Here is a 22,370-nt window from a genome sequence, read left to right as displayed (position 1 = left end):
CACGTGATTGTACACGTCGACTGAGACTCCTGATGCAGGCCTAACGGCCGAAACACAACATTTGTGTCGAGTCTTTTTTCATCAATAAACAACTGTTTTAAGAATCCATCCCTCCAGGCTTTGGTTTTCCGTGGTCAAACATCCCACTTTCTCCCATATCTGTATTCTCTCGTGGGGCGTTCGAGTTCTCCGCTTTTTGCGGATTATCTGGACAATGGTCATTAGCACACAGACATTAATGAAAATAATTGAAAAAGGCATTTTTACAGTTACTGTATAAATGGCCGCAGCATGTGGGAACGTCTGTAGTGGTCTGAAAGGATTTTCAGTGGATGGTGCCACTGAAAATTGAGAAATAGGGGGAGCCTGATATTCAGACAGCAGGAGGAAGCCGGGCTGCCTCTGGCGGTCAGCACAGAGCCCAAATAGTCAATGCCAGGCTGTTTCCAGTGACTGGCATTGAATATTTGGTTTATTTTTGTTTGGTTTAAACATAACCAGCCAAGCCGATATTCAGCGCTAGCCGGTTAAATTTAAACTGGCCAACTCTTTCCAAAAATACTAGAACTAGGGGCACGCAATGAAACTACAAAGTAGTTAAATTTTAAATTTTTCTTCACTCAATGTGTAATTAAACTCTGGAATTTGTTACCAGAGAATGTAGTAAAAGCAGTTAGCTTAGCGGGTTAAAAAAAGGTTTGGATAGCTTCCTAAAGGAAAAGTCCATAGACCACTATTAAAATGGACTTGGAGAAAATTCACTGCTTATTTCTAGAATACTGTCAAAACTCTTTGGCCAAACTCTGCTCTCTTTACAAATAGTCCAAACAAACATATAATAGCAGAGGATTTTAAACGAGTTAGCTTGGTGAATTGACTATGCGGGGTAGAATCTCATATGACTAACACAGCTGTTTTTATTCCACTCTCCAGTGAATCTTTGCTCGTTTATGTATTTTAATCATAGACTCATCCCCCACCTACCTATATCTATTTTATTTTTTTATTTTTTAAATAGTTTTTAAACATATATCTAATTGCAACTTCTTAGTTCCTTTCATAACGGTTTACTAAGCACACAGCACTTATCTGTACTCATAGGTGAGCTCATGCACCCCGACAGATGCCTGTTTCGCTATGCTTTGTCAAGGGGGAGTATCACCAAATCTGTTGAAGAAGAAAAGAAAGGAGTCAACTTCTATGTCACAACTACGCTTCCTCATTCATCTTATTTCAAAAAATGCTCCTGGCTTACCAGCTTACTAGCCACAGTGTCTGTGTGTGCCTTCTCCCTTACCCTACAAAATGGCGATAGCGTTCTTTTGAACCCCTACATAACCGGAAACAGCTGACCGATATTTCTGCTCTAACCCACCTATCAGAAGAAACAGCCCCAATTAACATACGTATTCAGCCCTTTGGGCTCAGTTGTATCCAATTGAAAGATCCAAAAGGTTTCACGTTGTAGTATTCTATTGAAATCGCCTCCTCTGGTGGAAGGTAAAACCTGCTCAATTACCACACATTTAAGGTCGTCTACCGTATGCCTATTCACCACACAATGTTGTACCAGAGGAGCTCCAAATTTCTGGGCTAATATACGCGACCGGTGTTCAATCATTCTCTCATGCAGGGATCTCGTAGACTTTCCTATACAAAGTTTACCACAGGGACTTCTGATGTAATAGATGACACCAACGGACCGGCAAGTGGTGTTGCCTCTCAGCTTGTATGTCTTGCCTTCATTCAGGAAACTTGTTCCTTCTATTGTTATTAAGCATGTCTTACAGTGCGTTTTCATGCATTTGTAGTGACCCAATCGGGTTGTCACTTGTCCTTCCATAGCCCTATCTGCAATTTCAGGTAATAGGGCTGGGCTGAGTATTTCTTTCAGATTTCTGGAACACAAAAAGGCAGTTCTTACATTGTAATTACTAAACAGGGGTGTGATCTTATTATGTCCCAATGATGTTTTATAATCCCCATTATAGCTTCTCCTCCAGGTGTGTATCTCATCACAAACGTCATGATGTGGTCATCTTGTTCTTGTCGTTGTCTCTCCTGTAACAACAGATCCCTGTTGTTGTATCTTGCCCTTGTATATGCACGCTTCACAATTTTATATGGGTAATTCCTTTGTATTAATCTAGCGCCAAAAAGTTCTGAATGCACCTTATAATCTTCATCTGATGTGCATATACGCTTAAACCGAAGAAATTGGGAGAAGGGGAGACTTTGTCTCAATGCCTTCAGATGACAACTTCCAAACTCCAAAAATGTATTTCTATCGGTACTTTTGGTGAACACTCTCGTGCTAAACTGCTTCTGCATCAGGAGTATTTCCACATCTAAAAAATGTATCTTGTCATGTGAACAGGTTAGTGTAAACTGGATTCTGATGTGGCATTGATTAAGCCAGTGATGAAACTCTTGAAGTTCCTGTAAATTCCCATGCCAAAGTACAAAGAAGTCATCAATAAAGTGTCTCCATATGCCTATCTTGTCTTTGAACGGGGAGGAAAACAACCATTTGTTCTCAAACAATGCCATATACAAGTTGGCTAATGTGGGGGCAAATGTCCTCCCCATTGCCACTCCAGAATTCTGCAGATAGATGTTGTCACGAAATGCAAAACAATTTTTACATAGTGCTATTTTTGTTAGTTCACGCAGGAAACCTGTTGGGACCTCATGTGGTCTAGGGCGGGTATCCAGTGTATCAGTGATTACATCTAGCAACTTGGTCCTGTGGGATCATCGTGTACAGTGACTTGATGTCAAAATAACATAGAAACATGACAGCAGATAAAGGCCAAATAGCCCATCCAGTCTGCCCATCCTCTGTAACCCCTAACTCTTCCTTTTCCTAAGCAATTCCATGTGTTTATCCCATGCCTTTTAAAATTCTGGCACAGTCCTCGACTCCACGACCTCCACCGGGAGGCCATTCCACGCTTCTACCACCCTTTCCATGAAATAATACTTTCTTTGATTACTCCTATCTATCCCCTTTTAACTTCATCATATGCCCCCTCGTTCCAGAGCTTTCCTTCAGTTGAAAAAGGCTCACTTCCTATATATTAATGCCCTTGAGATATTTAAACGTCTCTATCATATCTCCTCTCTCCCTCCTGGAATGGCTCCTGTTTGGTTAAATGGTACATAGCCGTCTATCCGGCAATATTCAGCGGGATAGCTGGCTGTCCCCTGCTAAATATTGCCGGTTAGCACCTATATTGTGTGATATAACTGGCTATCCACCGATTTTCAGCGCATTGCCGGGTAAGTTTGGCAGCCAAATTTGGCCCATCAAAGCAGGCCTATCTTTGGCCAGTTCTACTACTACTACTACTTAACATTTCTAGAATGCTACTAGGGTTACGCAGCGCTGTACAAATTAACAGCGCTGTACAAATTAACTGGCAAAAAATAAGCCAGGTATTCGATGCCAGTCACTGGAAAAGGCCCAGCATCCCAGTACTGACTGCGGGAGGCAGCCCAGCTACCTCCTGCAGTCTGAATATCGGCCCCAGTGCATTTTGGTTCATGCCCCCCATTTATAGTATTGCCTCCAAAGTCCTTTTTACATGTATGAAAAGGTTTTTATAAAATTACTCCAACAGTTACACATGTAAAAGTACACATATAGTGATAAGAAGGCACATATTTTTAAGCAACCCTCTTTAGGCATCTTTTGGGTGGAGAGCAGGTGGAGTCACGATTTATGTGTTAAAAAAAATAAATGTGTACATTTATGTGTGAATGTTGATGCCTGCTCCCAAGCTGTCATAAATGTCTGTGGTTTCAATCTAGGGATGATTTCTGCTGCTTTGCCTCTATTATTTTATAAAGACACATACAGCAGCATTTTACAAAGAACGTGCAGAGTGGAATTTCAAAGTCCAAGTCAGGATGTGTCATGAGAAAGCTGGCTTCGGCTGACTTAAGCGCTGCTCAGAAAGCACAGGCGGGGAGAACTCTTTGGCTGGCGGGGCTTGGCATCCTCGCCAGCAAAGGTATATTTTAATGTGGCAGCAGGAGGAAAGGGGCTAGGGGAAGGAGGAGAGAATACCTGGTCCCATCACTCCACCTTTGGTCCCCCTAAAATGGACTTCTGGGTACGCCCCTGGTGCACTGTGATATCCATTAGCACATGCTTGGCATCCCAGCCAGCTGTTAAAACAGAGGGGGCCCTGAGGAAAATGTGAGGGGGCCAAGGCCTCGGAGCCCCCCCCCCCCCCCCCCCATGGCTATGCTACTGGAGTGTGCTAAGTGCCACATGGCCCACAGATATAAAATAGGTCATGCAGCATTTAGATGCATTAAATGCTGTAGTAATAAAGGCCCCTAAGATTGTAAGCCCTCCAGGGACAGGGAAATACCTGTTGTACTCGAATGTATCTCGCATTGAGCTACAACTGAAAAAAAGCATGAGCTAAATCAAGATCCCTCCCCATCCTCTACCCTCTCTCTGGGTCAAAAACATTCTCCGTCTCTGACCTGTGATTATCAGGGCATTCTCGCAGAGAATGTCTGCTATAGGTTCCAAAACCACAGAATTTTGATACCGACTCTTCTCTGCTACCAGACAAAGTTGTTTTAATGATTCAGCCAGCAATACATAATGATGAAACACAGAGAAATGAGTATGTGATGGAGAAAACTTTGTGATATCAGCCCACCCAACTGCAAATGAAATCACCACTTTCACTTCTGACCACAAAAGACTCCTGCTGGTACAAATATGAAATATTTGTTACACTATACCAAGTATAGAGCTGGACATGGGGGGTGAGAAATCACAAGACCAGATACATCATAAGTATTGGACAACAGTGCTCCAGTCTGTCTGCAAGGTAAGTTTGTTTGCACAGTTTTGAAAAATTACATCTCTTGCCCCAGGATTTGATCCCTGCAACTTTGGGAAGAGAAAAGAAAAACATTCCACAGAAAAATTATTGTAAGCAAAAACTTGCACAAACGTACTGTGGGAGTTTTCTACCTAGAAGAGCCAAAGGTTCAGTTTCCGAAAGGTTCAGCCTCCTCATTTTAGGAGTTCTGCATCTAGATTTGCACTTTTGAAAGTTGCCTTGGGTACAGCTGCTAAATTTAGTAGCTTATAAAGTGAACAGTCCTGAAGGCCTTTTACGGTTCAGAAGCAGGAGACTTATAAGGGGCTCATTTTCAAAGCATTTAGGGGCCCTTTTACTAAGACGTATAAACGTCTACGCGTGCCCAACTGCATCAAAATGGAGTTACCACCCAGCTACAGCGTGGCTCTTGTGGTAATTTCATTTTTGGTGAGTGTCCAATACGCGTGGCCTAAAACTAATTTTTATTTTCAGACGCGCGTATCGGACGCGTGCCAAGTGGCATTTGGCATGTGTAGGTCATTTCCGCCCGATTACTGCATGAGACTTTACCACTAGGTCAATGGCTGGCAGTAAGGCCGCAGACCCAAAATGGACGCAAAGCAATTTTGATTTTGCCGAACGTCCATTTTCAGCAAAAATTTTAAAAGGCCTTTTTTACAGGCACACTGAAAAATGGATCGGCACACCGAAACCCATGCCTACATTACTGCAAGCCATTTTTCAGCGCACCTTAGTAAAAGGACCCCTTAGACTTACAAAGTTCCATAGGTTACCACATGTAACTTTGTAAGTCTAAGTGCTTTGAAAATACACCTCACATACACACTAATTCTATCAACTTGAGCACACAATTTTGTGACTAGCACACAAAATTGCACATGGATGTTATAGAAGAGCAACTAATTAAGGGACCCTTTTGCTAAAGCTTAGTGCATGCTAATGGACATTAGTGTGGGCCAGGGGCGTAGCTAGGTGGGGCCACAGGGGCATGGGCCCCCACAGATTTAGCCCTGGTCCCCTCTACTTTTGACTCCCCCCCCCGTGCTGCCGACCCTCCCCCTCCACTTTCGATCCCCCCTCCCACCGTCGCCAGGTACCTTTGCTGGCGGGGGTCCCCAACCCCCACCAGCCGAAGTCTTCTTCAGCGCCGGTCTCTGGCGCTTTTGCTGATCTGTTTCTGTCAGTCCTGACTCCTGACATCCTGCGTGCACGTCCTGTATGTAGCCCCTTGCAGGACGTGCATGCAGGACATCAGGAGTCAGGGCTGACAGAAACAGATCAGCGAAGGCGCCAAAGACTGGCACTGAAGAAGACTTCAGCTGGCGGGGGTTGGAGAGCCACACCAGCAAAAGTACCTGGCGGCGGCAGTGACAGGGGAGGGGCGGCGGCGGGAGGGGGGTCAAAAGTGGTGGGGGTTCAGCAGCTGAGGGAGGCGGGCTAAACTGTGCCACCCCACCTCGGGCTCTGGAACCCCCTCCCACTGAGGTCTGGCTACACCCCTGGTGTGGGCTAACTGCCCCATGCCCACAGCTATAAAATAGGATAGCATATGCTAAGCTGTAGTAAAAGAGCCCCTGTTTAAATGGACATTAATTGGCTTTAACTGCCAATAATGATGCTTAAATGGTGTTAATTGGCACCAATTTGAGGTTACGCACATGAATGTGCTTAGGCGCTATGCTATCAACTTAGTTCTATAGCGTATAACTGCAAAGGGGGCGTTAACATGAGTGAAGCATGGGTGGGTCAGAGGTGTGTCAGGCACTTATGCACTAAGGGTCGGATTCTATATGAGGCAGGGTATCATGCATTAAATTGTGCGTGTGGCCAATTTGCCTATGCTACTCAAATGAGGAATGAACCAATTAGAGATGATAATTGGCTGATAAAAAACAATTATCATCACTAATTGGCAATAATTGGAATTTATGCACAGTTCTTTTTAGGCATATTCTAAAAAGAGAAGTGCATAAATTCTAACGTGCATAGTTGAAAAGGGGGCGTGGCCATGAGAGAAGTGTAGGTGTGTCAGGGGCATCAAATTTATAGAATTTGGGGAACATATGCACATTTAGGCGCAAATATTTACACCAGGTTTTCAGTGGCGTAAATGGCCACACTTAAATGTACTCGAATTCCCTGGCCTATGCACTATTCTATAAATCATGTCTTACTATAAATGTGGTTTACAAAATAGCGCTATGTGCATTATTCCAGTGCTACATTTTAGATGCCTTATACTGAATCCGGCCCTAAGAGCCCAATATTCAGCCAGTGGCAGGCAGCGCGTTTGCTGTCTGCTGCTGGCATTAAATCCGGATAGTCAATGCCAGGCCATTTCCATTGAATATCTAGGTTTATTTGGGCCGATAAAATATAAAGTGGTTATGCTGATATTCAGCGCTAACCAGTTAACTTTTTAGTGGTCAAAGATAAGTCTGCTATTTAAGCGGCCTATTTTGGCCACTCAACAGAGCCGGTTTGACGCTGAATATCCACGCCTAACCAGCTATGTCATGCTATAGAACCAGTTAGTGGCTAGCCGCTGATGGGATATTCAGTGGGAGATAACTGATTATCTTCCACTGAATAGCCGCAGTTAAGCACTTAAACACTATTTAACTGGTCAGGAACCATTCCCGGCTGGTTAAATAGTTTTGAATATCCAGTATTTAGATGCAAGCATGTACACCAGTGTTTGACATGGCCTAAATACTTGTACCTAAAGTTATAAATTACCCAGCAATCAACCATTTATCAATGTTGAGATAACTCTATAGATATCACAAATATTTCTTATATAATCAATCAATCATGTATATCATATTGAAATATTGTGATGGAACCATCTAAAGTGGATATCTGAGGTGAACAATATTGCGTATCACCTCCACTTATTTCATCATCTTATTCTTATTCAAAAAGTGACTTCTCAATATAAAAACTGCGACAGTGTAAACTCTTCAAATAACCTTCAAAGGAAAAGTATTTAGCTTGAATAACTTTGAAGAGTTTTAATGACTCAATTGAATTCACCAACATGACCAATGTCTGCATCAGGGAAAAGCATAGGCTCCTTCATGCCCTATTACCATAGGCATTTTGTTATACAATTGCCCTTTTTATGTATCATAAATTTATAAAGCCTATGCTGCCTTCAGTACAATCTACTGGTTCTTATATATTACTTGATGAGCATGGAGGAGTTTTCTTGTGCTTATATCTAATTGGTCTAGAGCTTTCTGGAGCAGTGTACTATACCAAAGCTACATGAAAATGCAAGGATTGCAAGTTGATTGATAACTTGCATCTTATTCTGTTCTATTAAAGGACTTATCAATATCAGTTTCAGTACTCTATCGTAGTCTTTGATCTTTTTTCTCAGTGATTTGGTTTGGATTGTTACATTTCTCTACTCCTAGAAGAAAGAAACAGATCTTTTTGCTAAGGCTCTGTGAACAATTATATGTCCTGATCTTCCCAGGTACTGTTTAGACAGTGTATAGATGTTTAGTTTTCTAATTGATCCATTTTTCAGTTACTTGTTACTGTTTGCTATTTGCACATTTTTGTTCAGTGTTCATTTTTTGTGAGAATAAACAAAATTGATTGTTCACTCTGCTTGTCTGGACTGATAAAGAATCCTGGTGGTTCGTGTGTTGGATCTGTGGATGCTTTCTGGGAACTGTGGGACCACTGGGACTATGGCCCCAGTAACCTAGAAATCACTGGGAATAATTTGAGAGTGGGAGACTCACCCAGAGGCAGTAGTGACCCAGTTGGTGGGAGGAGGGTGCTAATGTAGAGCACAAATGGCAGGTGCAGGCAGACCTGAGCTGTGCTGGGGATAGACTCTAAGTGGCTGCGGGGTAACCCCAGGTGGGTGGCTAGGTGTTTTGTGATAGCCACATTCAACTTGAACTTGTTTGAGATAATATGGGATATAAATGTCTTATATAAATAATTAAATACAAAAAGTACTGGACACAATTTCAGCAAAAATCTGCACTATAACGTCAATGATGAGCTGAACTCTCTTCAACACTTGATCAATATACAATGCGGTATCTATTCTTTTTATCTTTTTTTCTTTTTCTTTTCTTTCTTATTTTCACCTCAATTAACTCAAAGTGGAGAAAAAGACCTCAGCAGTCCCTGCATGGCGATACTGTGCTCAATGTGCTCAAACGCCAGTGTTCCTCGGACTCCGTTATAATCCTCGGTCTTAAAAAACTCCACTTCTATATAGTAAAATATATGTATCATTCTCAATCGTGATCTTTCTTTCCTCAAATCATGATATTGTAAATATTACTTAATGTTACTTAGCTTTCGAGGATTATAAGGAAAAAAGGTGATTGAACAATTACCAAATGCAGGTGAAGAACCTTTAAACGTAACAGAACTCTTAGAATCCTCTGTTATAACAGAGAGAGCTACTTTATTGGTATCCTTCACTTTTGAACTGGATAAAATCAATGTTCAACGTATATATTTTCAACATATGAAAGAAGATTTCATGGGGGGACAGATTAAAATTTTTCCTGATTTATCATGGGAAACTCAGTTAAGGAGGAAAAAACTTCTGGCCTTTAGGGCAAGAGTTTTAGCCCTAGGGGGAGCTTTCTTTATTAAGTTCCCATGTAAATGTTTAATTTCTTATGAGACTAATAATTTTCTTTTTACCAACCCCATGAAACTTCAAGAATTTGTAATTGCTAAAGAAAGTTTGAGAAATCCCTCTGGGGCAATTAACCAGAATAATGCTGCTGTTTGATTGTATAGTTGGTTTAGCCTCTGTTCTAAAATTTAAGATGATATTGTGTTTAAGTTAATTTCTGATTCTTGGATCCCACTGATAGTGGTCTATGAAAATGAGAATATTTTCCTGTATGCTAATTTCTGAAATGATTTAATTTCTAATAATTTCTGTTATTGCGTTCTTTTGTGAATGTTATAATTTTGAAACTAATAAAGAAATCAAATATAAAAAAAAATAACGGAGTCTGAGGAATGCTGGCGTTTGAGCACATTGAGCACAGTATCGCCATGCAGGGACTGCTGAGGTCTTTTTCTCCACTTTGAATTAATTGAGGTGAAAATAAGAAAGAAAAGAAAAAGAAAAAAAGATAAAAAGAATAGATACCGCATTGTATATTGATCAAGTGTTGAAGAGAGATCAGCTCATCATTGACGTTAAATAAATAAATAAATAAATAACAATACTCAGAAGATTCAGTACCAGATAAAACAAGAATGGTGCTAGAGAACTTCACTGAAATATTCCATACTGTATCTTGACATTAGGAATGACAATTATCCTTCTTCATAAATCAGACTGAATGCCACCTTTTTATGGGAAATTTATTGTTCTCAATTCAGAATCACTCTACAAATTTCAAGGTAATTTATTATCCAAAGGAGTATTGGATAGTATCAAAGCTTTCTGATAGTCAATCCATGCTGTACTAAACTTTAGATTTTTCTTACATATGTCTAAGATGTCTTTATTCAGTTTCAACTGTTTAATGGAGCCCAGGGAAGAAATTTGGAAGTAGACTCCAAAGTCACTGGCAAGCTGGCCTACTTCAGCTTTGGACAGAGATAAGGCCTTATATGACCTGAAAGCCCTGGTTACTCCTCTATTATGCTAGGGCTGCATTAGTATTTCTGATGATCAAACATAACATTGACAATCGCATCCTCTTTCGTACCAACTAATGCAAACAAAATATAGTTAACAATTTTTAAAGTGGTAATACCATAATTGGCCGCAGCTTTATTAACATTAAGATAAACCATAAATTGTAATTCATATTTAGTCAACTATAGTAAGTGGTCTTCAATTAATTAACCTTTTCTAGTGCTAGTTGGTGATGAATTAGGCACTTAAATGTCTTAATATTCTTTCATATAATCCAGCGAGACCTGTGGTGTCGTCAAGGCTTCCTGTCAACTTGTGGTGGTCCTGCACACAAGCCAGTAAAACTCACACCATCATGTTACAAAATTCTAAATGTGAATGCCACTTGCCATTTGATCCCTTAATTTCCACCACTGCAACATTTCCCCACTCAAAACTCACCTCCCAACCCACCCTAAAGGAAATCCTCCCCCTAGCATGAATCAAACACAACCCACCCAAATAGGGCGGAATTGGAGGGCTTCAAAACAACCTAAAAACCTAACTCTACCCATCCCGCTAACCACCCGCTAACCACCCTAGCCAAACCTGTCCTCCCTCTCAACACTTCCTTTCAGATAATCCCCCAACTTCATTTCCCACTCACTCCCGACAACCACCAATCAACCAGTCCTCTCGATCAAGCATCAATCACCCACTTCTCTCCCCCCATTTGCCTTAGCAACATCTCACCCACCTCCGCCTTAGTGAATTATTCCCAGCCCATCCAAAGAACCCACCCCAAATTAAAATAATACAAAAGACCTTTAAATTACTAATCAAACCCCACTGTCATTCTAGCCCCCAAATTAAAATGTAAGTAATCCTATCACTTCTACCCATTCCCTTAATCTTCCCTTCCCACCTCCCATGACTCAAAACCCCTTTAATCCAAAGGAGTGAGTCAATGTTATTTGCACCGTACCTAAATCATAAGGCTACCTTACTAAACATACAGATCACAGCTGGGATGTATTTCTTAATCTCTGTTTCTCATTGCAGTTAAGTAGTTCTTAAAAACTTTTTTTGGCAAAGCATGCCAATATATAATTCTAGAGACTGTGGATGTTTTCTTATCAGCATAATAAATATATGAATGAAATGATACTGCACTCCGTGATGACTTTTGCAATTAGGGTTAGTTTGTTCTCTACATATTAAGAGGAGTCAGTTATTAATGTGTGACTTTGAACCCAGGAGCCCAATGAGGCAGAGCAACTGGGGGGGGGGTGAGAAGCAGTGGCGTAGCCAGTGGGGGTGCAGGGGAGCAGTCGCTCCCCCAAACAGAGTTCTGCCAGCTCTGAGCCTATTTTTTTCTCAATGTTGTTGCATTGAAAATGTGCTCCAGCGCCGGTGGAAGTCTGCTTTCACGCCGCTCTCCGCTCCCCCCCGCGCCGTCAACCTGGCTCCACTTCTGGTGAGAAGGTAATTTGAGGGGAGGAGCTGAAGAGGGGATTTGATTTGGGAGGTTGGACAACTGAAAGTTGTCTGAAACAGTCTATTAGCACCCAAGTTTCGGATGTGTTTTCATAATTAAGTAAAATCTATCCCCCCAAAAGCTTGAAAGATTACAAAAAATGACTCTATACATTTCAAGTTAATTATTATCCAGAAATGTTGGACACAGTGTACAGACCAATGTCAAAGCAGGTTTGGCAAGGTCAAAATTCTCTTGTTGCAAAAATAAAGAGAAGCTAGTTTACCATTCCCCTCCCGTTTAAATTTCTTTTTCAGTTATTTGTGGTCCAATAGTACCTGCACGAGGCCATTCCTGAGAGACTGAAGGTCAAATCAAACCATGAGATAAATATCTTTATAAGAAAGGAATCATTACAGTTTATCACACTGTGGATGTGTACTCTGACATGCCATTTCTGTCAAAACATTTATGTAAACCTGGATGAAGGCTGAACTGCACCTTATATCATTTGCACTGAATTTTGATGTGACACATAAGCAGTCATCAAAAACACTTTACAGAGTCAAGGTTCCCATGGCTGTGTGTTTATGACCACCGTACCATCCATTCTACAGCACTTCACACTAACTCTACAACACTATTGACTTTATAGCTGTGCTTACAGCACTTTTTTGGCACCTAATTCCTCTTGGCAGATTTTAGCCTTTGAAAGAGATTTCCAGCTCTAGCTTTGGTCCCCATCGCATGACCTCCAATGCTTGAAATGCCATTATATATCTTTCAAGTTTATTGCTTGTGTTTATGAACTACTAAGCTCTTTCCCCAACACACATTCACACAATGAAAATAATGCTGATATATATAGTCAATAAACAAAAACAAAGTCAAGCAAAGTGAAATGTCAGTATGCGTATATTAGCAGTAAAGTTGCAACCTGGAAATATTAAAGCAAAGGGTAATGGATGATCTTTTATGGATGCCGGGAACTAAAAGAAAAGAAATTTAGCTATGCCTATCAATATGCTCTATATTACTTTACAGGTCTAATCATTTTACAAGGGCAAGACACACTTCTTATTGTCCATATATTTGGCAAGGTACATGACAATTCAGCTGAAGATACTATATAGTGGAAACATTCAGTGATTTTCATACGGGAATTCTCAGCTAGATTCCTAATTTTCCTTCCTGGGTTTACATTATACAGGCAGAATCATATATCAGAGATGCTGTACATTTACACCAAAACCTCCACGCACAGGTAGTACATCGACAAATCACTGGCTCCTCCTCTTAAAGAACTGTCAGGTTGAAAATTCATATATTGCACTTGAATTACATCGTTCCTGACACACACATGAACAAAGAATACTATGACAATCTATAAATTGGAGAAATAATTTTGGCCTCAGCTTTATTTAACCAATCAAAAATTCATAACCAGCACAAATAAATATTTATCAATATTCAATGCAACCTTCACTTTCCTTATTACCTTTTATAAAGCTAGTTGGTGCCAACCTAGCTGCACATATTTATTCCATCAAATGTAATTAATACTCCATGAACCACCTTGTAAAGTGAGACCTGCGGTGACATCAAGGCTTCACTTCTGCTTCTGGCGGTTTCGCACATAAGCAGATTACAGTGTAAAATCCATATAGCCAGTAAAATTATTGTCCTTAAATGAAGGCTACTAGAAAAATGGTCATTTAATTTACCGCAGCTGCGACTTAAACTACCCTCTTTAACATCCCTAAACATCACTATCCCAACTACAAAATTACCCTAGATCCCAGTCCCAAACCTCAGTCTTCTAAACTGTGGGAGGGATTGGGTGGGATGAAATATTTTGCTTCAGTTCCCTCAACTAGCTTTCCTCCTTGCCATCCATCAATTCTTTTCAGCCCGCCAATTTTCCTGACTATCTCGTGTTCTTTTGCTCCACCCCCAACCTTAAAAAACAAACCAAAATTTACATACCCTTTGAAGTCACCATTCTTTCTGTTCTAATTTGGATGCCTTACTAAACCTCAACATCTCTTCCCAGTAATCCCTTCTTATTTTGTTTACCCCTTTTTGCTAATTAATTTGTTCATTAATTAATTCCAGGGCTGGTGGGAAATGCCAAGGAGACATAATAAGTTTTAAGCTGGGACTTGAACTTGGTAAAAGATCCATCCAGCCTCACAGGTAGAGAGGGATCACGTTCCAGAGAGTTGGGACAGTCATATTGAAACATGAGTTTCTAATAGTATCCAAAAGACTTTACGAAAAGAGAGAACTTTTAAAAGACATTGGACAGCAGATCCTAAGACCCATAAGGAATCCGAAATATGGCCAGACAAGAGGGTAGACCTGAGGATTGTATCTGATGACAGGCAGAGTTGATTTTATAAGGAATCCTATAAGATACTGGGAGCATATGTTCTGAAATGAGAAGTGTAGTGACATGGTACAAATGTCTTACAACAATGAAGGAGTTTAAACTGTAGTAGTTTATATTAATTGAAGCCTAGGAATCTGGTAGGAGGGCAAACTGACAAGGAGGGAATTACAGTAGTCAAGTCTGCACAAGACCAGAGAGTGTATGAGAATGCAAAGAGAACAAGGCTCCAGGAGGGAATAGATTGAATGAATCCATTTAAGAGTAAAAAAAGGAAGAAGAAACTATCTTCAAATGTGGGACAGATTTTTGTAGACATGGAGTAAGGAATAGGGTTCCCTCTAAATGTGGAAAAATCATCCCAGAAGGCTGGGAATTGAAAATTATAACAGTTTTAGTAGGCTTGAGCCTTAAACCCTTTTTAGGTTGACCACTCTGCAACTGTATCCAGTTTATGAGAAATCAAAGGATAGCTAGAAAAAGAGTAAGAGTCAAATGGGAGAAGTAGCTAAATACCAACAGTGTAATAAAAAAAGGTGAAGTCCAGATTGAAGTAGGAGAGTTAACAGAGCCAGGAATAATTTAAAGAGTATTGGACCCAAGATTGATCCCTGCGGTACCCTGGATGTTAGTGGATGAAGAGAGGAGGAGGAGGATTCAGAATTACAAACTATGTAAGAGTGTTCAGATGGATAGGAATGAAACCACTGTAAAGCTAGATCAGTATGTGTACATCTCAAAGATGCTAAGAAGAATGGAGTGGTCCACCAGGTCGAAAGCCACCAATATAGTCGTATTCTCATGGAGAAGGGTAGATAGTGGGGTTCCTCAGGGATCTGTTGCTGGGACCACTGCTTTTTAACATATTTATAAATGATTTAGAGATGGGAGTAACTAGTCAGATAATTAAATTTGCTGACGACACAAAGTTATTCAAAGTTGTTAAATCGCGAGAGGATTGTGAAAAATTACAAGAAGATCTTACGAGACTGGGAGAGTGGGCGTCTAAATGGCAAATGATGTTTAATGTGAGCAAGTACAAAGTGATGCATGTGGGAAAGAGGAACCCGAACTATAGCTACATAATGCAAGGTTGCACCTTAGGAGTCACTGACCAAGAAAGGGATCTCGGTGTCATTGTTGATGATACATTCAAATGCTCTGTTCAGTGTGCTGCTGCAGTTAAGAAAGCAAATATATTTCCACTACCCATGATGTATTGTAAGCCACATTGAGCCTGCAAATAGGTGGGAAAATGTGGGATACAAATGCAATAAATAAATAGAATGTTATGTATTATTAGGAAAGGAATGGAAAACAAAAGTGAGGACGATATAATGCCTTTGTATCGGTCCATGGTGCAACCGCACCTCAAAGATTGTGTTCAATTCTGGTCGCCACATTTCAAAAAAGATATAGTGGAATCAGAAAGGTACAGAGAAGGGCGACGAAAAATATAAAGGGGATGGGACGACTTCCCTATGAGGAAAGTCTGAAGCATCTAGGGTTCTTCAGCTTGGAGAGAGATGGCTGAGGGAGATATGATAGAGGTCTATAAATAATGAGTGGAGTGGAACGGGTAGATGTGAATCGTTGTTTACTCTTTCCAAAATACTAGGACTAGGGGGCATGCAATGAAGCTACAAGTAGTAAATTTAATACGAATCGGAGAAAATGTTTCTTCACTCAATGTGTAATTAAACCTGGAATTCGTTGCCAGAGAATATGGTAAAAGCGGTTAGCTTAGCAGGGTTTAAAAGGGGTCTGGACGGCTTTCCTAAAGGAAAAGTCTATAGACCATTATTAAACTGACTTGGGAAAATCCACTGCTTATTTCTGGGATAAGCATCATAAATGTATTGAGCTTTCTGAGATCTTGCCAGGTATTTGTGACCTGGATTGGCCACTGTTAGAAACAGGATACTGGGCTTGATGGACCTTTGGTCTGTCCTAGTGTGGCAATACTTATGCACTTATGTAATATATCCAAGGAAAAAAAGACAACATCCCTCCCACTATCTAAGTTCACCGTGATATAGTTCATTAACCCTCGAGAGGGAGTGTTCTGTCAAGTGGTGAGAGTGAAAACCGGTTTGGCACGGTAAATAGTGTTGGTATGGTCAAGATAGTCAGAGAGTTGAACAGAAACAATTGTTTTTCCACAATCATAGACACAAATGGTAAGTTGGAAATTGATCTGTCTATAATAATTCACAGAAAAGTATCTAGTTGGGGGTCTTCAAGAAGAGGACTAACAAGTGCCCTGTTTCCAAGGGAGTGGGAAAGCCCTGTGGATAGGCTGGTTATAATAACCATGTACAATAGAAAAGGCAAAAGTGGCTGAAGAAACCTCTACATAAGGGAAGCTGGAATGGGGTTATTATAGGGGGATGAGGAATGAAGGAATGATCCCATGTACCTAAGAAGATCCAGAGAGGGAAGGTTAAAGGAAGAAAGAGGAAGTGGGAATAGTATGTAAGGGAGAGGAGAGGTTAGGGATAGATGACAGGAGTAGGACCCAGAGCAGGTTGAGTCTGCCGGAGAGTGATTTTTTTCAGAAAGCCTGTGACAAAATTGTTAGCAGTGAGCAGAGAGTGGGGCCACTACACCTGGACAGTTAGTGAAGTGATTTAGAAGACAATAGAGGTGGGAGGTATTATGGTCTCAGGCAAGTAGACCTGTCATATATGTGCATTTTGCTTGTTTTAGGCTGTCTGAGTAGTAATGGAATGTTCCTTGAATCTTTCAAGAGTGCTAGGAAATGAAGACTTTTTCCACAGGCTCTCAGCACAACACAGCTGACAGGGAAGAATAGGAATCCATGGTGAAAAACCATGGTTGGGAAGTGAGAGGTTCTAAAGAGGCTGACATGTTAAGAGCAGAGCAGGATGCTGTTCCAACTGGTCACCTATTGACAGAGAGGAAAACTTAGAGGGAAATTCTTGGCAGTTTCAAAGAAAATTTCTGGGGTCAAGGACTGAATTTTCCTGGTTAAGGTTGGGCGAGGAGCGATAGGAGGAGAAGGACAGTGGGAAGATTAGGGCGAAAGAGACCAGAATATGATCAGACCAGGAGATATGAGAGGTAGGGAGATATGATATATCAAAAACTGAAGAGGAACAGGTAATAGTTATATGAAGAGTATGGCCTGCAGTATGAGCTGGAGAAGAGACCACTGGATGAGATCAAAGTCATAGAGAAATGTGAGGAGATCATGGTGACTGGATCAGAAGTGTTATCCAGTGCATGATTTGGCACTGATTGAATTTACACACACAACTTACTACGTGTATCCTAATGTAGGTTAAAGTCACCTAAAAGAATAAATGGGCAGGGAGATAGTGATGAGAGGACAATAAGTTATAGAGAGTCTGTATAGAGACTAATGTAAGAGGCAATGCCTGATAGACCATTTAGCAGGTTAATTCAACTGGAGAGGTGAACTGCACTGCCAGATATTCAATCGGAGGAGAAGGAGTGGAAGAGGAGCCAAGTGAGATGAAAGTGAGGGATGTAGAGATTAAGATGGCTAAACCCCCACCCTCCTGTCAGCATGATGTTGAAAAAGGAAATTGTAGTCAGGAGGACAGGATTGGCGAAGATAAGCCGCATCACCAGGGAAAGCCAAGTTTCTTCCAATCTAAGTATGTCAGGATGTTCCTCATTTAGATAAGCATTAACTAAGTGAGACTTGGAGTGCAGAGAGCAAATATTATTTGAACAATATGCAGAGTGTTAGGAAAAGGAGATAGGGGTGAGGTAAGCGGTTGAATGAACACCAAGAATCTTACCTGAAGATAAGAGAAACCTTGTGACCTCAGACAACAGAGATGGAACAGGAATGTTCCAGGATTATAGGCAAAGTCACATTAAGAATAAAAAAAACAAGAGAGACCGGGACATAAGGAGGCACCCTCATGAGACACATGAAGGCATACACAAAGGAGAAGCCATGTTCCTTGTTTGCACGAGGTGTTGCATGCTAGTGGCTCATGCTGCTTCGAAGATCAGCAGAGTTAAATGGGCTCTAGAGAGTGACATCACATTGTGGCTAGATTACTTGGAGAGCGATGGGCGGAGTCAGCAGCAACAACTCCAATCATGGCGAATCTGGAGGGTCAGTCAAACAGGCAGGAAAGCTTGTGAGCAGGATTACTGGGAGCAAAAGAGTGCAAAATAGAACACAGTATTTATGACATTGCCCTGAAACCAATAATAACAAATCAAAACAAAAAAAATCCCATAATCACAGGAAACTAACAAAGTTAAACTTTTTGACCTGCACATCTTTAGTCTGTATTAGTCTGTGCAAGGTAATTCTCCTTCCCACTTGACTTTCATCAGAATCCATTCAGTAAGACCAGCCGTATTCTCACATACTTCTACATGCCTTTCCATGCCTAGAACAAACCCTTGCTTGGTGAATTTTCAATTTGTTGTCACTCTACACCAGTAGGTCCCAGCCGAATCCTTGGGGCACACCCAGCAATCACCGCCTTCATTCTATAGAAATCTCTCTCGTTCATATTCATTGAGGAATCCTTTGACTGAGCTAGGGGGAGATCATAGTTAATTTAAGATTCCCATTATCTGGATGAGGATGATCAAATTTCCAAAAGCAACCTATATGGCACGCTGACTTTTGAAGGTGAGTCAAACGCAATACTTTGAAGCAGGTTTATGGACTTTGGGGCAAATGATTACTAATAATAAGTTTAGGTCCATACCTGAAACTCTTGCTAAATGCATGCATCTCCTGTAAATATAGGGCCTGATATTCAAAGTGAGTTAGCCAGCCACTGACAGGTTAAATCGCTTGGTGGGGGCTAACTGCTAATATTCAGAACAGCTAAGTGCTGCTGATATCACATTTAGCACTGAACTCAAAGCTGGCTGTGTTGGGGGTGTTCCACAGGTGGAGTCAGCACTTGGCTGCTTAAGTGCTGATATTCAGCCCTTACCCCTGGATTCTATATAGTGCGCCTAGCTCCATCTCTGGCCGTCTTCAAATCTAAGCTAAAAGCCCACCTTTTTGATGCTGCTTTTAAACTCCTAACCCTTATTCACTTGTTCAGAACCCTATTTATCATCCTCACCTTAATATTCCCTTATCTCTTGTTTGTCCTGTTTATCTGTCCTAATTAGATTGTAAGCTCTGTCGAGCAGGGACTGTCTCTTCATGTCAAGTGTACAGCGCTGCGTACATCTAGTAGCACTATAGAATGATAAGTAGTAGTAGTAATCAACGCAGATTCTATAACAATGCGTGTAATTTAACAAGCTTAACAAGCTAATGAGCACTGATAACAGCACTTAAAAAGCATGATGAGCATGATTTGGACACTGATTTGAATTTACGCCACACACTTACTAAGTGTATTCTGCAATGATGTTCCCCGAATTTCTAATGTGCAAAGGCAAAAAATGGGCGTGGTTATGGTGGGAAAAATTGGCATTTTGTGGGCATTCCTGAAATTTATGTGCCTAGTTATAAAATAGGCCCAGTGCACCTAAATCTATGCGCTAGGATTTATGCCACTTTTTGTGGTGTAAATGGATGCGCGTACATTTAGGCATTAAATATGAACTAAGCATATTCTAATCATCGGCACCTAATCTATGCACCAATTACGGAATACTCTTAGTCGACACTGATTTCAGCGCAGATTTTTTTAGGCACCATATATTGAACTTCCCCCTAAGCGGCCAGCTTTAAGAGCATGAAAACATAAGAGTAGCCATACTGGGTCAGACCAATGGTCCATCTAGCCCAGTATCCTGTTTCCAACAGTGGCCAAGCCAGGTCACATGTATCTGGCAGAAACCCATTTAGTAGCAACATTCCATGCTACCAATCATGGGGCAAGCAGCTGCTTCCCCATGTCGCTTTCAATAGCAAACGATGCACTTTTCCTCCAGGAACATGTCCAAACCTATTTAAAACCCAGAGGCACTAACTGCTGTTACCACATCCTCCAGCAAAGAGTTACAGAGCTAAACTATTGGTTGAGTGAAAAAATAGTTCCTCCTATTGTTTTTAAAGTATTTAAATGTAACTTCCATGTAGAGGAGGAGGAGTTTACTAATGTTAGAGCAGGAGGCTTTGATCCTTGCAATGGAGTGTTAAGTGACCCTGAGCAAGTCACTTAACCCTCCATTGCCCCAGGTACAAAAACTTAGATTGTGAACCCTATAGGGACAGAGAAAGTACCTGCATATAATATATACAATGTTGCATACATCTAGTAGCACTATACAAATGATTAGTAGTAACTTCCTTGAGTGTCCCCTAGTCTTTGTACTTTTCGAACGAGAAAAAAAATTAATTTACTTCTACTCGTTCTAACACCACTCAGAATTTGGTAGACCTCAATCATATCTCCCCTCAGCCATCTCTTTTCCAAGCTGAAGAGCCCTAACCTCTTTAGCCTTTCCTCATATAAGAGAGTTCCATCCCCTTTATCATTTTGGCCGCTCTTCTTTCAACCTTTTCTAATTCCGCTATAATCTTTTTGAGATACAGCGACCAGAACTGAACACACTACTCAAGGTGAGGTCGCACCATGGAGGCGATGCAGAGGCATTATATTATTTTTGGTCTTATTCACCATCCCTTTCTTAATAATTCCTAGCATCCTGTTTGCTTTTGGCCACCACCACAAACTGAGCAGAAGATTTCAGCATATTATCAACAATGACACCTAGATCTTCTTCTTGAGTGCTGACCCTCAAGGTGGACCCTAGCATCAGATACTATGAATTGGATTATTCTTTCCAATGTGCATCACCTTGCATTTGTCCACACTAAATTTCATCTGCCATTTGGATGCCCAGTCTTCCAATTTCCTAAGGTCTTCCTGCAATGTTTCACAGTTCACATGTGTTTTAACAACCTTGAATAGTTTTTGTATCATCTCCAAATTTAATCACTACTTCACTCGTCATTCCATTCCCATATCATTTATAATATGTTAAATAACACCAGTCCCAGTACCGATCCCTGTAGCACTCCACAGTTCACCCCCCCTCCATTGAGAGAAGTGACCATTTAACCCTACTACCCCTCTGTTTTCTGTCCAATAACCAATTTCTAATCTATACTAGAACCTTGCCTCTTATCCCATGACTCTTTAACTTTCTCATGAGTCTTTCATGAGGAACTTTAACAAAATCTTTCTGAAAAGCTAGATACACTACATCACCGGCTCACCTTTATCCACATGTTATTCACGCCTTCAAAGAAATGAAGCAAATTGGTGGGGCAAAACTTCCCTCGGCTGAACCCATGATGACTCTGTCCCATTAAACCATGTTTGTCTACGTGTTCTGTAATTTTATTCTTTACAATAGGTCCTGCTATGCCTGCTAGAGTTATCTGTTAATACTGTGCTACAAAGTTCAAGGGTTTACTGCATAAATGGGACCAAATAAAATTCTGTCTTATTTTATGCGGTAACCCATGGCAGCTTAAGTGGCTGAATATCAACTTATTATTTATTGCATTTGTATCCCACATATTCCCACATATTTGCAGGCTCTATGTGGCTTACATTGCTCTGTCATGGTATCACCATGACTGAATAAACATATACAATTAGTATTTATATAAGAAACATGGGAATATAGTGTTCAAAAGTAACATGTATAAAAGTAACATGTATAAAGTAGCTATGCTTTAACCGGCTTAAAAAATATCCAGATATTCAAAGCCGGAACCCGCACAGGTCCCAGCTTTGAATATCCAGGAATAACGCCATCTGAGATGAGCAAAAATGTTAACCGCCGACAGCTGAATATTGACCCCCATTATTTCAAGACCTTCAGTTATTGCATTCTCTTAAGACATCTATTCTAGACATAAATTAGTTGAATGATGATTGGCCATTAGAAACTATAAATTGGCATTCAGTCTAGGTGCCCCAATGCAGTGCACGTAGTGCCAATTGTATAATGGTATCATGGAACCAAGATTCCATTATAGAATACTAGGCACGTCATGTGTAAGTG

The sequence above is a fragment of the Microcaecilia unicolor genome, chromosome 5, assembly GCF_901765095.1.
Source record: "Microcaecilia unicolor chromosome 5, aMicUni1.1, whole genome shotgun sequence".
NCBI classification, from domain to species: domain Eukaryota; kingdom Metazoa; phylum Chordata; class Amphibia; order Gymnophiona; family Siphonopidae; genus Microcaecilia; species Microcaecilia unicolor.
This window is presented reverse-complemented; position numbering follows the sequence as displayed.